Source organism: Rhopilema esculentum, chromosome 15 (assembly GCF_057945365.1).
Source record: "Rhopilema esculentum isolate cy_ngs chromosome 15, ASM5794536v1, whole genome shotgun sequence".
Lineage (NCBI taxonomy): Eukaryota > Metazoa > Cnidaria > Scyphozoa > Rhizostomeae > Rhizostomatidae > Rhopilema > Rhopilema esculentum.
This window is the reverse complement of record NC_142829.1, coordinates 8,381,502-8,398,995: the sequence shown is the minus strand read 5'-3', so window position 1 is coordinate 8,398,995 and position 17,494 is coordinate 8,381,502. Positions and strand designations below refer to the sequence as shown.

Below are 17,494 nucleotides of genomic sequence, written 5' to 3'. Positions count from 1 at the left end.
GACTGAAGTAACAGCTGTCTCGATATAAGCCTTTGATGATTGAGTCTTTCATGTTAATAAAAATGCCAAAGACATTTTCACTAATTCCACTGAATGACAGTTGTTGTTTCTTATATTCTAAAAGCTGAGACAAATGAGCCACCAAAGAAGTTGGAAGGATAACTTCGATGAAGTGGTCCGCTTTTAGATGGTCAATTTGTTTAAGTGGATTGCTTGGCAAAAGAATCTTGGAATTTTAAAGAAAATCATATACAGCAAGTGTCGACTTTTAGTTTTCCAGGGGCTGGCTCTAAATTTCGAATGTAACAATTTTATTATGTAAAAGGGAATCATATCGTTAGCTAGGTGCTTGTGGTGATTTCCTATCTCGAAAATTGACAATTAAACACATCAAAAACGTCCTGTTAATAGATAATCTTGACTTCCAAAAGAACCTTTTCGATTTTGCATCTAAAATTCAATTGTTGTAGTTGTCCTTCAGGTCGTTCGACCCCTGGTGATGTTACGAACCTGACATCTCCATTCAGCCCTATTTTTAGTGTCTTTGTTGAGCTGATAAACATTTCTTGTTGTCAAACCACTTTGTGGCAGGTCGTCCTCTACCTCTTTTCCCCTTCAATTTTTCCTTGCATTATCAGTTTTTCTAAACTGTTGTCTGCTCTATTTATGTGGCCATAATATGTTAATTGCCTCTTAATCAATAGTATTGCAATCAATCAATCAATTGCTTTTAATCAATCAAAATCAATAGTATTGATATATTTTGCTCTTTACCGTAAATCTGCTATGCATTGAAAGGCTGCCATGGGGGTCTGAGTTCCCAAAAAAATTCCAGCAGGGGCTCAAGGCCCAAGCCCCTAAGCGTTGCCTATGGTGAGTGGGCTTTCTAGAGACAAAAACAACAAAGGATTGATATCTTGAGTGTCATAATCGAGCTCTACTTTTTCATCGGACTAGAGACGTAGGAATCAGGGAGACACGGGGGCATCGTGTCCCCTAGTTTCAAGTGGGAGTAAGTACCCCTTTAATTTGAAACTTATTGTCACAGTGCTCTTTCTGCCCCTTTTACCAGATATTCTTGACAACTTGACAACGACATGACAACGACAAGCTTTTTACCTAAAGGCGTGCTCCCCCTTGAATACCCTAGGTACCAGAACCATATAAGTTCGAGTGCAGCATTAAAAGACAGGAGCGGGAAACGGAGGAGCATGTAAAGACCCCTTGAGAAGTACTCTCTTGAGTTATTGATCCTTTACAATCCCTGCATCTGGTTGCATGCATTCGATGCCGACGCGTTTTTGCAGTTACAGAAAAAAATTATTTCACAGAAAACATTTTTGGATCCTAATATGTCGGACAGCTTAATTTTCGGACAATGAGATCGTTTCTACACGTCCGAAAAACAGACAAAGAGCATATTTATAGCTTCTTGCATCGAAATATCAAATCAAATTAGTTTTGATTGGCAATGAGCATCAAATTTCTTCTGAAGTATTTTCATGCAAATATCGGAAAAATCAGAATGCTGTTTGGAAAGCGGTCTTTCTATTAAAGCTCGGTTTAGCAGGTGACAAAATGTCTTGGAATTGAATTGACCCAACATTTAAAGCTAAGCAAATAGCATTTGCATAAAACTAAGCATGAATGACATCCAGACACTACCGTTTTTTAATCCAAAGATCATAAAACGCTTGCAATCTTGAAAAGCTTTGTACAAAGGCGATTTGTCAAGAATATGTTGTTTTCAGCGATGAATGCGACTGCCAGTGCTGAGGAAGAAGCTTCATTACAACTGATTGTTTACAAAGGTGAGTGAATCGGTCAGTAGCCTTCAAATCCTTGTTACTAGCCAATGCCGATCTGCCTGCTCAGCCCTAATGACCTCTTCACTCCAAAGCTCCGAGGCAGCTTTTCCCATTCGATACTCTCTTTTCTGACAAAAAGTTTCATTTGATACCTTAACTAACGCTTACTCCATCAAGAGCATGCCTAATTTTAAGGGAAAATTTATCATGTCAAATTTTGCTGAAAGTAAGTGTTTTTGGTGGCGCCCTTAAGAAAAAAATTTCTGGACACGTTCATAATTTTCGCTTTATCTGCTTGCTTAGTGATTTTTATTGATAATGCAATTGATATCGGCAACCACAAGCCATTCAAAATATTAGCATATCTTAATTTTTCGACTTAGTTAAAAAGGAATAGACTAACTGCTGATGTTTGAGGTGTTCTGTTCTTCACCTTTTCTTTATTTCTTCGTTTTTCCACTTGGTTTCATTATCGTCTTTACATTCAAAAATAAATCACGTTTGGCAAAATTCGATAAAAAGTTCTGCTAAAATCTCTGTAATTGAAATTGGATATATAATTCTCAAGCAGCTTTGTTTTCATAATTTTATAATTTGTTTTCATTAACTTTGTTTTATTATTTAGTCCTGGCTAATAGTGTATTAGGTATGTTCAGGGCCGCGGAGAGATTTTGGAGGGCTTGTGTCAAAACTAGAGGACATAGCCCTCTGCGAGCAAAGCGGGCAGAACATTTTGGCAAACACGCCCTTTTTGCTAGCTGAAGATGCTGTTCGAAATTATTTTTTTCCGTCATTTTTTGCACTAGTTTGAAACGTTTTACCTCTAGACCTTGAGGCCATGGGTAAATTTTGCCTTGATTCGGTAAAAGCATTTTTTTGTGGTCAGCGGTAACAAATAATGCAAAAATTTCCTTTATTTATCTTTTTATCTTATTTATCTTGAAATGAAAAACTTCATTTTCAAAATGAGCGTTTCCAGCATATTCCAGTCACCTGAAGGGTGTGGCACCAAAATTCAATAATTATCTAACACCCCCCCCCCCTATCCTTGTATCTTAAATCAACCCCTGGCCATGAGGCAATTCACCGCCCTGCCCCCTCTTTTGATTTTCTTGGGTATGGTCAGGCTATCAAATTCATTTTACAGAGTTGAAAAATGTCGAAGCTTGTGAAAAATGCTTAAAATTTTCATACAATAACTATTAGTACTAGTTTTGCCACTGCACACTTTTCCTGTATATCATTACACAAAACCATTATATTATTGCACAAATTGAATTTAAATGCACCTTAATATTAGATATGCTAAAGAGGGAACCTTCCTGAACCCCACTGAAAATTAAGCTTTGACAGTGAGTCAAGAATTTTACAGCAACTTGCAAATGTGGTTATCTTTGCTTCTCGCATTTGATTTATGGTTCTTTCGTTTCTATGCTTTAAGCTAAGGATTGGAAGCAAACGGGGTAAGTTTAAACAATTAGGAAGTAATTCACCCTCTTTTGATATGTTACATTTTATAGATACCTACAAGCAAACTTTATCTATTATTGCAAAAAATCACTGTTGAACTGTAATTTTAATCCCTCAACCCCAGATATTTACAATTTCATAGAATTTAATAAATAGGAAAAAGGAGAAGCAGGAACGGATTTAAGCGGCAAGGATTTGGGGGATAATGATTAGGATAATGACTGGGATAATGATAATGATTGGGATAATGGGACAATGATTGAATTTTGGTGTCACAGCCTTTTGGTTACTTGAAAATAGTAAGAAACGTCTGCTTTTGAAATGCAATTTTTAACTAAAGCAAAGAAAATAAATAAAACAACTTTTTGCATCATTCTGTTAGTACTGAATTCCAAAAAATGCTCTTATGATTTATGATGATTTATCGAAGAAGACCCCCTTGCCCTGTCCGCACTTGTTGCTAGGTTATGTTGTCACGACTGTGTAAATAAGGATCTCAGCTTTTAAATAAGTGCCGGAATAAACACTTGAAGGTTGTAAATATCAAATCAACTTGTATGCATTAGGATAAGAGTAATACTTAAGAGAGACAAGAGAATCAGGTTGAGATTGCTATCAAAAAGGAAAAACAGGCACAACAAAGTATAAGATGAAACGAGATTAGCGTGTAGAAAGAAAAAACTGATTCTTAAGCATAACTTATTATGCATACAGCTGTTTCAAACTGGCAGTCTCTCTTCAGATGGATCTGTTGAATAGTGTATGTACGGGTTTTCCTGCATTTTTGTGTACGGAGAATGAGTTCATTGTTTGATGAGTCTAAGTAAAATAAGAATGATCATTTTGACTTTCAAAAAACACTGTTTCGTAAACATTTAAACTTTCGTCTTCACCGGTAATAATTAGTATCGATAATTTCACGATCAGAAAAAAAGTCAATGAATTATCTTATAATATGGGGTCCACATCTCCTAGCGCCCCTACTGTCATTGAAATGTGCCTTCAGCATTGTGCTAACACGACTCTAAACTATTTCATTGGACCGACAAATCTAATTTTTTCAACTTGGGTCTATAATGGTGTGTACCAGACCTTTTTATAGTGCCTGTGACCGCATTCATGTTGCAAAGTTTTCAACAGACAGACACAGAGGCATAGGCAAAGAATGCCACCCTTTTAAATGTCTTTAAGACTTTAAAATATTTAAGCCACAAAATAATGATAATATAAAAGAAAATATAGCTTTTCAGCCTTATCTCAGCCAAACCACAGCCTTATCTCGGCCTTATCTCAGCCTTATCTCACCCTTATCTCAGCTTTATCTTGTCTTTATCTCACTCTCACCCTTATCGCTATTTTCAGCGATAAACCATCATAAACCTTTTAAAATCTATCCGACTCTTTTTATCAGGATTTTCAGATTATACAGCGCCATAAATATGCCAATACCGAAGTACTCTGTTTTAATGGATGTTCACAGGGGGCCCTCACGAAAGCATTTTCAAGAAAACAACGACTCAAGGTAAAAAAAGGCTACTTTTTGGCTTTATCTCCACAGTGCCTCTCTAACCTAATTCTCAAGCAGCAAGATTCACATGGTGGCGTAGTGATCAGTAATTTACTCCTAGAAAACGTGCGAATCTCGCTAAACTTCCCCTATAATCTCTTCTCCAGTGGCAGCGCCAAGGGGTGTATGGGGGTAAATACCCCCCGCCCATTTTTCTGAAAACATGGTCTACACATTTCTTCTAAAAACAGATTGAAAAGCGCTGGGTAGGGGTAGATTAAATTTTCTAAGGAAAGTTAGTCTGATGCAAAGCACTGAGACCATCTCATTACCCTCCCACTTTGTAATCGCTGGCGCCGCCACTGCCCTTCTTTCTAATCACATGCGGCTGGACTTCTTTCCATTATTCACCTCCACATCTACCTAACCATCGCCGTAATTCTACCTAGAAGCAGAATAGAAATGATAAACCTTAACACTCTTCTTTGCAAATGCATTTATCCAATCATGTAACATAGTGTAACCAAAATCAAGACCGCCATGTATTACCAAAAAAGTTTGTTTCCATCGGATTCGCCATATTTAAATAGGTGAATTTGGTTCACAGCGCTCAAAGGATTTATGCTGACGAAGAACCTTTTCGGCACCAAAAGGTATAATCACCAGACCTTGATTGCACTAGATAAAAAATAAGTCGTGGTAATGACAAGCAAGGACGATCGACAACTCTGAAAACAAATGTCCCCTTTTTGTACTTGCGAGAGAATCTGTAGCTTTGTAGCAGGTCAAAATATTTTTGTATAATAAGTGCATTTTGTTTACTGTTAATTTCAAAATGAAATTTGACTTTTCAAAGACTTTCTGCTATAGAAGGAGTTAAAACTCCCGTCTGCACGGATAGATTTGATTAGTTTCAAACCATTTTTGAGGGCTTGTTAGTGAGTCACGTTTATTAACCCGAAAGTATTCTTGGCATTTCCCTGCTGTTTTAGTCCTCTATCTCCCGTAAGACTTTATAGGTCATAGACATAGGAGTCAGTCTCCCTAAAATGAGAGAGTTTCCTAGGTGCTTCCCCCCAGTTTTTGTGACGTTTCTATTTGAAGTAGTGCAAGGCTGTAGAAGTATGCAGCCTCACTGAGAACATTGAAAGAGTTGCTTAAGCTTGTACGTTACTCTTTTCATGGATACCATTTTAATAAGCAACTTTTAATTCTCTCCTTTTTTAGCAATTTCTGTTCTCACATGGCTATCTTAAATCTAGTGGTATCACAAATGGGATGACCAGGCTTAAGTATCTGAAAAGGATATTAAGAAAAAATGAGTACTGATTTTTTAAGAGAATCATAGATTTTCACCCTACTGCCACCTGTTTGCATTACCCGTTTGTAAATACTTGGCTGAAGCAACATCAAAGTTTGTCTAGAGCAGAATATTTGATTGCGTTAGCAATTGTTACACAGATGGTGTTTATGCAGAGCATAAAAGCCGGAAGATATATTTGAATAAAAATCAATAATTTTTGCTCAGTTCTGCTTACTGTTGACTGGTTCAAAATGGCTAAGATACGAATTTAGGCCTACGTCAGCTTAGCTAAAATAAACACGGATTTTGTAGGTAGCACCTTATGCGGTTAAACTGTTGATTTTTGTAGGTACCACACAGCGAAACAATAGCAACATTGCAAGGCTATGTTTGAATAACTAAAAAAAGGATTGGTTCTAAAGGCAAATCAGATGGAGAATTGGAGAGTTGAATAAAGTCGCAGTGGTGGTTGCAATGTCTATGCAAAGGTAATTATCCGATTAATGTTAACATCAGCTAAAATCATCTATAATTCTTTGTTTTCTCTGCCTCTCTACTCCATCAGTTATAACTGTAGTTAAACTTCGAGCAGAAGGCCAGAAATTGGCAGATATGAAGTTTTTGATTTAGAGAAAATCTAACAGGATTTCATTATTGGATTGGAGAAAATTTACAGACTTTTTTCTCAGCGCAATGAACTTGCAACCTGACATGCAAAGAGTGATAAATAGATTTAAGTATTAAGTTTGCTAAGTAATTGAAAACAATATACCCAGGCTTAAATGATCACAAGCAGCAAGGAGATTCACACTCTTTTTATGGGATTGGGAATATCCTTGCCATCCATTAACTTGGTTGTGGATAACGATATTCCTTAGCAAAAGCGGGAGGTATAAGAGGCGCTGCTTTAGACCATGACTGTGGATGTAAGTCTGTAATCCTAAAATTAACTTTGAACGAAGAACACTTAACTTTTGATAATTCTAACTCTAATTTTTATCAAACTATTCAAGTTCTACATTATCAAATATTGGTCTAAACAAAGATGATTATCAAGAGATGAATTTTTGTTCGAATACTCCACCTGTGAGCAGGTATCGTAGGTTTGATTGAGCGTTAGACAATAGCCTTAGCGCCAGCAACTGGAAACATAATGAGAAAATGAAAATCGAGGTTGAATTGTAGCTGTAACTGTATTCAGTATTGCCATGAAAGCTGAGAATCAAATTGTGCCAAGGGTGCCAAGTACTTGGACAAGAACAAAAGGAAGCTCTCACACTAAATATCAAGCAGTAGAAATGGTAATTTCTGGCCTGAACTAATAGGTATCAGGGGCGGTGCCAAGAAATTCAAAGTGGGAAGGGGAGCTCCAGTTGATGGCATTATTTGACTAGAAAACCAACTTTTGAAAAACGCACCAAAATGCGTCATGACATGCTATGCCTATGATTTTATGGGACTCGTTATGTTTGCGATACACTGGAAGGAACGCCGTGGGTCAATCTCAACATTTAAATAACCTTTCGTGGTCAATTGATGATCGTAGCCTGTTTTTTATACACTTGAGCTCTAAAAAGGTGCACTCGCATCTAGTAATACCAATTGGCAATCTTGCCATTCCATGTACATATGTACACATTTGGATAGGCAGACAGTAAAATTGATAATCACCTGCTCTTCTGTCTTCAGAAAAAAATTTCTGTTTATATCTTCCCTCTTATACTGATTATTTCCTTTGAACTTTCTTGCTTTTCTATGAACTTCAAATATTCTTTTGCCAAAAGGATACGAAATTTCCGACCAATTGCTGAATGGTCGATGATAGGGGGACGTTCCCCCTGCCCCCAAGCCACGACGCCCCTACCTGTTTTTTGCTTAATGATTTTTATGAAAAGTCGTATATAAAGAACTAATTTATATTGTTATATCGGAAGGGACATTATTTCATTTTTTATAGTTTTTTTTCATTTTTATATCGGAAGGGACATAATTTCATCTTTTATAACGCATGATATTATCACATGTTCTGAGCTTTATATTAGCTAGTTGCTGTTTTCTAACTCACAAGTCTAAACTTGTAATTAAGGTTTTGTGGCGATGAGTCTCACATGATGAGTTATTTCACAAACCTTTATTAAAAGTAGTTAGAAAATGGCTTTGAAAAAGCAAACATTTTAAAACATACTTAAAGCTTTTTCGTCTGACACTCCTCAGAGCATAAAACGTCAGAATAGGTTCCGAAAAAACACGTTTAAAAAATATATACCCAGTTGTGGATCGAAATAGGCCAATCAGAAAAACGCAAGCACAAGACCGGTATAGTTGACCAATCAGTGCCGCGAGCCTAAAGAAAAATTACCAATGGAGTCCAAGAGAGAAAACGAACTCCTTTTGTCTACACAATGGCGGCTTTTTCGTTTTTATGTAGATTGACTCCAAAACTGCTAGATGGAAGGACGACCGGGCTCTGCCAATTATCCGAAACATGTCGTCATTATAGAGTTTTGCACAATCTGGGTTGTCTAAAAGATGTTGACCAATGGCAGAATCACTTGTTTTAACAGTGTTTCTAGACCTACAAGATCGAGGAGGCTGTTCTCTTTGAGGGGCAGTTTTGTTTCGTATGTTGGAAGGAACATGCTGTTTTATCCTATCCCCCAATCTTTGGGTTGTGCGCCCTACGTAGCCAGAATCACACTGGCACGTAAATTCATAAATGACGGAACTTTTTTGTTTGGTAGGGACGCAATCCTAATCCTAAATCCTAAAAGTAGTTAGGAAACGCAAATCCGTTGAAACACCTATGTGTCCTGTCTAACGCATATGCGCTTCATGTCTCTCACAGCTAGGCCCTGCATGTCCGCCATTACCCTGTAACACTTGAAACGCATTTGCGTCTCAGCCCATGCAGAAACGCATGCCCATGCAGAAACGCATAGTACACCGGTGTGATGACAGGTGTATGCGTTTCGGCACCCTATGCAAATGAAACGCAATGTGTTTCAAATCATATGACTTCATTGTAGTGCGATGTTTAAATTGAACACAATGCTTTTCGAGTTTAAAATTTCACACTTGTCAATCACGCAAACTTTGGAGTCGCCACCCCCTTTTAAAGAATAGTTCGATTTTAAACCAGAACCTTTCTGTACCCAGACCGGTTCATATGCTAAATTCCATATTTTTGTACAAACAAAATTGTCACGCATTTGTGTACCCGGACCGTTTTGCATGCTTAATTCCACCATTTGTTTTGGTACCCTACTACTTGGGTACGTTTTTGCATTATCAAAATTGTCATGCGTTTGTGTACCCCGACCGAAATGGATAAGGTTACCGAAATATGACACCGATGATATAGTAACTAGAAAATTCCCTTGAAGTCTATATGACAAAATATCTTACGGCAACATTTTATAATCTATTAAATCAAAAGCCTTTCATAAACCAACAAAGCAAATGTGTAAAGGTGTCCTCTTAGACTTTATACAATTTTCTGAAAGTGTGTGAAAAGCAAAACCATTGAAACTGGTTTGATATCTTTGCTCTAGGCTGCCTGTCTTGTTTTTGCTAAAAATCTTTGCAATCTCTCTACTAGACCACAAGATCAGTGACGTCGCGTGATCATTCTCACTGGGAGGGGGGATATAAGAGATACAAAACCATATTTTACCGACAGAAATTCCTTTGTTACATTAATATTTTGTTATAAATTTAATTCTACCAACGAGTTCTCTAAAAGTTGGGGGATGTACACCCCCCACACCCCCCTGCCTGCACGCTACGCCCCTGCACAAGATTTTTCAAAATACTTAGCACAGTTATTTGCCTGTAGTTATTTGGATTGTATTCATAACAACTATTGCTACAGAGGGCATCACGACCGAGGGGTGTAGGGGAGTGTCACAACCCCAAAATAGTATCCCAATAGGAAATTTCAGGTAAAATCCGCTCGGTGGAAGAAATGCATTAGGTATTTCAGAAACCTTCATGTCATAAAGTCAATAGAGGATCAAGCAAAGGTAGTTGCTCCGTTGGTTAAATATGATATTCCTTGATATTATTGAAGGTAAACAAACTAATGATTTGAAGATTTCTTGTTGGCACTAAATCTAAAAATCTAGACCCTCTTTAGGTTTAATTGTGTCTTGTGTCTATTTCCCTTACAATTACTCGGTAAAAGCGTCAACTGCAATCCCCTATAAACTCCAGATTTTTTTAACATTTCAAAAGGCATGCTAAGATGGAAAGAGGGACCTAAATTGACAACCACTGTGCTTGTTACCTAGCTTTAGAAGTAACTGACAACATGGTATATTTTATCTGCTGTTCAATTTGTTTGAGTAGCACTAGGAATTTGTTTGAATAGCAAAAAAACAATTTTCAATAGAACTAGAAGGATTGCTTTAGTAAAATGTGCTTAAAAGAGTGCATTTTCCAGGGAACTAAAAGCATCAAAATTCAAAAATTCTCTCCTGTTTCGGTGGCAACCCGGGCAGTAACTATATCCTTTGCCCGTCCGGATTTAGAAATTCGACAAAACTATTAGGAAAGTCTGTCATAATCATATAAAAATGAAAGTTGCGAAATATATACAGAGATAGATTGACAAAATGTATTGCAGAGGTTTGTGCCAACAACTAAAGAATTTCAGGCAAAATTTTCTAATCAGGCAAATTTGTAGTCCACACCCCCCCCCCCGAAATTTATAAAAGTCGTATAAGCCCCCTCCGGGCTTCCCCCCAAATTTGCCAGAAACTTCCTAATTTGATAAGCACCAAGAGGGCTATTCCTTTTTCCAACGTTGTAATAACATTTGTTGCCCTTTGCCTAGTTTCTACAGCTTCTGAAGTTCCCGCAATTCCACATGACTATAGAAAATTTTGTTTTCGGTTAATTCCATTTTATTAAACGTGAAATTCGAAAAGCACGATCCTTTAACTATTTTATAGTCTACGTCACAGAACAAAAACTTCCGTGAAGTCCATACATACATTTTTGATAGCCTGGTAGCAATAGCAACATCGCCATACATATAAAAATTAACAATATTAAAATATTTTCAAATTAGCACTTAGCGAGGTAGGTTGCGACATTTTTGCGTTTCTGGCTTATTTCAAATTTATTGCGTTTCAAAAATTACAGTCAATCCGCAATGTTTTTCTCTGATTCAGCACCTTGTGTTTGACATTGAGCATTGTCCACTGGAGCATCTTTTGTATAGAGAGATCTCGATTTAGATAGAACCCAACGTAACAGCCTTTGGCCACAGAAGTGCTTTGGCCCTGCAACCTTTTTTGACATCTGATTGCCCTGCAACCTTTTTAGACATCTGATTTAAAACCAGATCCAACAGCAGCCTGACTTTTAGAGATGCAAAATAGATTTCACAGAAAGATAGGCACTTTAACAGATAAGGGACATTTTTCTAAAGGTTCTTAAGAGGAAACGTCTAAGCTTAAGGGCAATTTTTTCCAAAATATGGTGGAACGCGCCTCTTGTGCTTCCTGGGTTCGAACGTCTTACCTGACACTTCTCTTCTGAACGTAGGTTCTCCCACTGATCAATGAGATTCTCCTTTTTTGGTAACCCATTTGCATGGCATATCGGGAAGGGACAGATCAAAGACGCAATTTTGGACGGGGACAAGGGAGTTGGTTGTTCTATGGGATTTTTGGGAACCTGATGGAATCTTAGAAAAGAACGTCTTACGTTTTCCTAGATGTTGAAACAATATTTTGCTCAAGGACAGGGGGTTGCCTCGTGCACTGATCATATGCTTTTGTGTAGGCGGGGCAATTGAACAATCTTTTGAAACTCACCGCATGCATAATTTACGTGATAACTGGATCGTAACACAGTTAATATTCCATGCTTCCATGGTTTTAGAATTTCTTACAAATGGGAAGTTAACTTCACAAAAGGTTCGACGACTAATATCCTAACGTAAGCATGTATCAGTGGAAGATGACAATCACATTGCGAAACAAAGTAAGTCCAGTCAGCTAAAGCCACTTTGGATTGAGACATACAGTTTTGTGGCAGTCAAAGCTGGAGCGAAGTTTGTGACATTACACAAACATTTTGTTAGTTAATTCATAAGGTATGTATTTGGTGCTAATATAATATTAGTAATATTTTATGGATTTTTTCATGGATGGTGATAAATCCAGCTTTGTGTCAAATTGCAAGCAACTTTTGCGATCTTAGGTATTATGTATAAACAAACTACATTGATTGAATGGTAAACAATTTTGAGGACTTGGCTGGCAGTACCTCAAAAATAGCAATAATTTTTTCTCTTTGTTTTGAATTATTTTTATTTTGTTGGCAAATTTGAAACATGTAGCTGACTCTCTCTCTATTTTAGTAAAATTTTAAAACTTGGAGAAGATTTTCAGGTTAGAAATTTGAGCTTTGAACAAATCATAGCCACCCATATCAACCACTGCCCCTTGTTATTTTTCTGCGCTCACTGCATGGCCTCTTACGTGGGAGGGAGGGGGGGATTTGTAGACCATGAGCCCCTATATTTTGCAAAACAAAATTTTCCTTTTTTTATGAGTTGTCCAGATCACACATATTTTGCAGGGATGCAAAAGCAAGCGGCGATGAGTGCACAACTCTTCAAATTCCTCTTCATTCAAGATTGCTTTGTTTTACTTTTCAATAGACCCTTTTATTCTCATAAGAAATTTTCCGTACTAGGATATTTCATTATCAAGGTTTATTTTTGTGAAATTTAACATCAAGAAAACCTGTCAAGGAAAAATTGCGCAAGTGTATGAGGCTTCGAATTGACCATACCGACTAAGGGCGTTGAAGGCAGGGGTGTAGAGCTCAGGGGTCCAAGCCGCCTTGTAAAGGCAAAACTAGCCCTTTTTTCCTTTTTGCTATTTTTTTTGCAAAAAATTTTGGGAGGACCTTCTTTGTTGTTTCATAGCAACAAATCTACTAATTAAAACATAAATAAAGATATTTTGCTTCTATTTTACCAAGCATCAGATTTAACCAACCAGTTGACAATTACGGCAACCAACTACGATTTTGGTTGCCGAAAAACTTGCGGCTGTCTAAATAAACCCCCTTTTAACACCCATTTGATATCCCCCTGCCAATCTATGACATGCCTTCTTGTAACAAACATTTCTGTTAGGCCCTGCTCACACTATACCGGATTCATTTCGTATCGGATTCACTCCTGTTCACACGATACCGGATTCATTTCGTATCGGATTCACTCTTGTTCACACGATGAGGCTAGGCTTCAACACTGCTCCAAAAAATCCATTATCTTGAAGCAGTTGCATAGCAACGTGGAATGTTGTCCGTTGTTTTGCTCTTTTTCTGATTGAATGCATTCTTTGACGTGACGGAACTGATACGCTGTTATGTTTTGAAGAAGAAGTATTTCGAAATCAATTTTCAAACAATCTCTATTTCCTTTGCATTAATCTTGTGAAGCTCATCATCATCGTAAGGAACATATTTATTGTGTCTTGAAAAGAGAGCCCCGAAAACGAAGCTGCTTTTTCGAAACAGAGGTTCCGGAGGGAAACCGTATCGGATTCATGCGTTCACACGAGCTCAAAAACGATCCGATATGACTCCATTCCACATTCACCGCGGAATGATTTGACTTCGCAAAAACGATCCGGAGCGTATCGGATTCAAGCGTCATCGTGTGAACATGAAAAGCGATCCGATACGAAATTAATCCGGTATCCTGTGAACAGGGCCTTAGACAGCAGCGTAGCCAGGGTGAAAAGGTTTGGGAGGCAAAGGCGAGTCTAGCAAGGGGAAATGGGGGTCTACGCCCTTTTGAAGGCCAGAAAATGGCCTTTTTCAGAGATATTTTTTGCCATTTAGGGGGGGGGGCGTCCGCCCCTTCTTGCCTCCCCCTCAAAACGCTACTGTTATAAGAAGTTAGTTAGTTAGACTATTCCCGATTGGTTTTTACCGATGACAAGGATGACTAATGTACAAGCGTCGACCTTACTAACATATTTTAAAATAATTTTGATCCGTATTGCGAATTCAAAGCTCCATTAATTGGGGACATTGAATAATATGTCGTTGTTGATCTTATTTTCCCATGTCTTCGTCTAAACCTATAATATTAATATATACAAAAAAAGAAAGGTTTTTAACAATATTTGTCAGAGTTATCTGCTGAAGTTTTTAAACAGCCCTTACTGTGATGTGTTTGTCACTTTTAAACATTCTTTACATTATAGCAATAATTCTCAAAGCGTTCACTTCACTATTGGAGCCTCACCAGCAACTAAAGCACGTGCATTTTTTGACCAAATTTGGGTTTTAACAAGGAGATCGTTGTGGTTACGGTAGCTGCGATAGACGCGTTAGCTGCGATAGATGCGGTAGCTGCGATAGACGCGTTAGCTGCGATAGACGCGGTAGCTGCGATAGACGCGGTAGTCGGTCAGACGGGCTAGATACGGTAGACTGCCTACAGATTCTAGGGTAGAGAGAGGAAATTGATCACCTAAACTTGATTTCGAGGTATTAGGATCTGAGTATGTGATTAAAAATTTAGTTGACATCGGGAAACTGGGACAAAATTTCTGATCCAGGGAGATTATCAGGCGAACTGGGAGGACAATTGTTCCGAATTGATAGCCAGCACTTTTGCACATCCTTACGCAATCCGACTCGCCCCGCTACGGTAAGAACGTCGTTATTTTGGCCCCATGTCAAAAAGTTTGCACTTACCTGCTGCAGACACTCTTTTTAGCTCTAATAACCTGGATCAAAAACTGGCCAAGTCGAAATAAAAAACGGTAAACCAGGTCCCGTGCGACCTTGGCCCCCTACTTTTGCTAGCCTTGCGAGTTTTTTAAACGGAATTTTTTTAAGAGGGTTTCCCACCCCTATGCACCTCGATGTTTCTAAAGATTTCCCTTTTAGGGGAAGGGGTAGACCAACACTTTCCCACCAATACCTAGAATGGAGTTACGATAAATTATCTGCACATGTGGTGATAGCAAGCAGTTTGCACACCTGCACGGGTGATCATGATTTCTTCAAACGTTGTCCCATGACGCGTACATTTTTTTGTGCTTAGTTTTATCACAGGATAAGAATATTCTGTGGTTTTATGTTGAAATTATTAACTACGGTAACAGCTGGAACTTTTCGATCTGATCAACTGCTCAAAGAAAGGACCTTTTCGATTTCAGACATTAACAGGTGCACTGAGCTTGAGAATCGGTAGTTCTCGTAGTCTGGAAAGTATTGACAAGTTAATGGCTTAGGAAAGTTTCAAGCTGCTTCTGGAAACAATCAAGGAACAGATTGTCATTGAAAAACGAGCAAAAAAAGAGTATAAAGGAGAATTTTTAATTCACATTAATGTGAATTCACATCAAATATGTTCTTTTGTTTGAAATCGTCGAACAATTACAATTCCCGACAAAAACAGTTGAGATTTTCGATAAAAAACATTTAAATTTTCAAAAATGGTAGAAAACCTTTCCGCAGTACCTCATTTGGTGGCTGTTATGGGTAGTGTGTTGAAGTTATTTATCTTCTTGAATTTTCAAAAAACAAACTACTTTTGAACAATGTTGTCTTAGATTGTAGAAGAATAATAAAGTGATAGAAGTGAAGCGTGAAATATATGTATACGATGTTAAAATAAACCGCGGGAAAACGGAGATGTTGATACGAACCGCGGGAAACTCTTTTCTCTGGCAGTTCGGTTTTTAGACATCTTCGCGAAGAGAAACATAGCCATTGCAGAAGTACTAACAGTGATAAAGCTGATAAAACTGCGATGTTTCGACATTGAATGCCAACTTAACATAGAATTCCAGATTGTAAGCTTTGAAACTTTATTTTTTGCATGGAAAAGTTTGGGATACGGCTTCGGCGGAAGTCTCCTCACAGTTTAACCCCAGAATTCATTGCAAGCCTAAAACATATGAAATATTTCTAACATCGTCAGCATATTGCGTAGACAAAAACAAACTGCACTGGACTGTGAATGCTATCATTCGAGCACATGTCAACGTGGATACGCGCGCTGACTTTCTGTCGTGCGATATAGTCAACAGTCAGTTTTTCGATTTCAACAAGACTAGAGTGAGTTCTTCTTTGAAGCTTCATTACAATTTCATATAGCAGCAAATTTTCTGTGATTAAAACACATCTTAAGTTTGCTATTCCTATCACAGAAAATGTAGTTTAGAATGGTATATTATATACGAAATCCCTAACTAATGATTCCCATACTTTTGTTCGCGAAATGAAAGTAATAACTAAAAGTTTGAAAATATAAGGCTTTTCAGAAACCGTAGACGTTTCTTCAGTCATATTTTGTTGGATAAACGTGACATACATTTCATATCTGTTGTAAGATTTCCTCCATGATAATTTAATTACGAAACCAGCAATAAGTCGTTTTTAATCACTAAGCTTCAACGCAACCTTACCATAATTTTAGATTGAAAATAATATAAAGGCATTTTGTTAAAGAACCTTTTTGACTGACGTTCCAAACTTTGTTATCAAATTTTACCAAATGCTAGTGAACTTTGCAATATTTCATCTTCCTTACACACATGCAAGCTTAGACCATATGTACACAGATTAATAGAAAATTCTATCCTGTTTAATTCGCATTGTTAGAAGTTTGATTGCAGCTGTAACCAAATTTAATTCATGTATATACAATATATATGCATCTCTCTAGACGATTGATCTCTAGGCAAAGTATAATTTAATCATACGCATTGTAAACAACAGCTTGCAAGTCTTTAGTAAAATTGATTGGGCCACACGATTGGATGGATATATTCTAGATTGAGGAGAAGAACATTGCCACTAAAGAGAGGGCGGTGAATGAGCTCATGACAATAACTCTCGAACTTGGGAGCACGCAGGGTTTTCGGGTTTGCAAACGCGGCTCTTAGTGATATAATGACTCAAAAGAGCATTCTTCGCCTTTTAACTTCGAAACAGCATATCTGTTGACTTGCTAAAACATTTCATTGACCCTAGTCTGGTAAATTCAATTTTAATTTGGACAATAATCTCAAGATCACCACAAAATACCAAGAATCGTGCTAAACCAGTTAAATATATTTGAAATTGGCTGGGATATGTGAAATGAAAGACCTGAAGTTTACAAATGGATAACTGTTGTTTTGCCAAGACCAAATTACTGTGATTTGATAGACAACGCGTCTGTGCCCATCAAGCTATGTCTCAGCCAGTTTATGGTAGACTCCAGTGCTCTTTACATATGTACCATCCCTGCCAAAACTCCTTAGAAACTCCAGTTGCATAAGCATTGCTTCAAAAAAATTTACTGTTTTTGGTAAAAAAAAAATACGACTCCGCGCCTCCTCCCCCCCCCCCCCCCCTAAAACAATGTTGGTTGTA

The 17,494-nt window shown here is 37.7% G+C and overlaps 1 protein-coding gene across 5 annotated transcripts in view; it reads left to right on the top strand.

The window, feature by feature from the left end:
- The first annotated feature begins 1,628 nt into the window (after positions 1–1,628).
- LOC135685157 (beta-2 adrenergic receptor) overlaps positions 1,629–17,494 on the top strand; it is a 20,436-nt gene continuing 4,570 nt past the window's right edge. For 2 of the 5 annotated variants that reach the window (XM_089112780.1, XM_089112776.1), the window contains exons 1-2: positions 1,629–1,811; positions 6,438–6,576. The gene's annotated coding sequence lies outside the window, so the exon portion shown is untranslated. Of the gene's footprint in view, positions 1,812–6,437; positions 6,577–6,600; positions 12,192–12,679; positions 16,193–17,494 lie in introns of those variants that run through there. The other 3 variants (XM_089112777.1, XM_089112779.1, XM_089112778.1) reach the window with 3 other exon arrangements.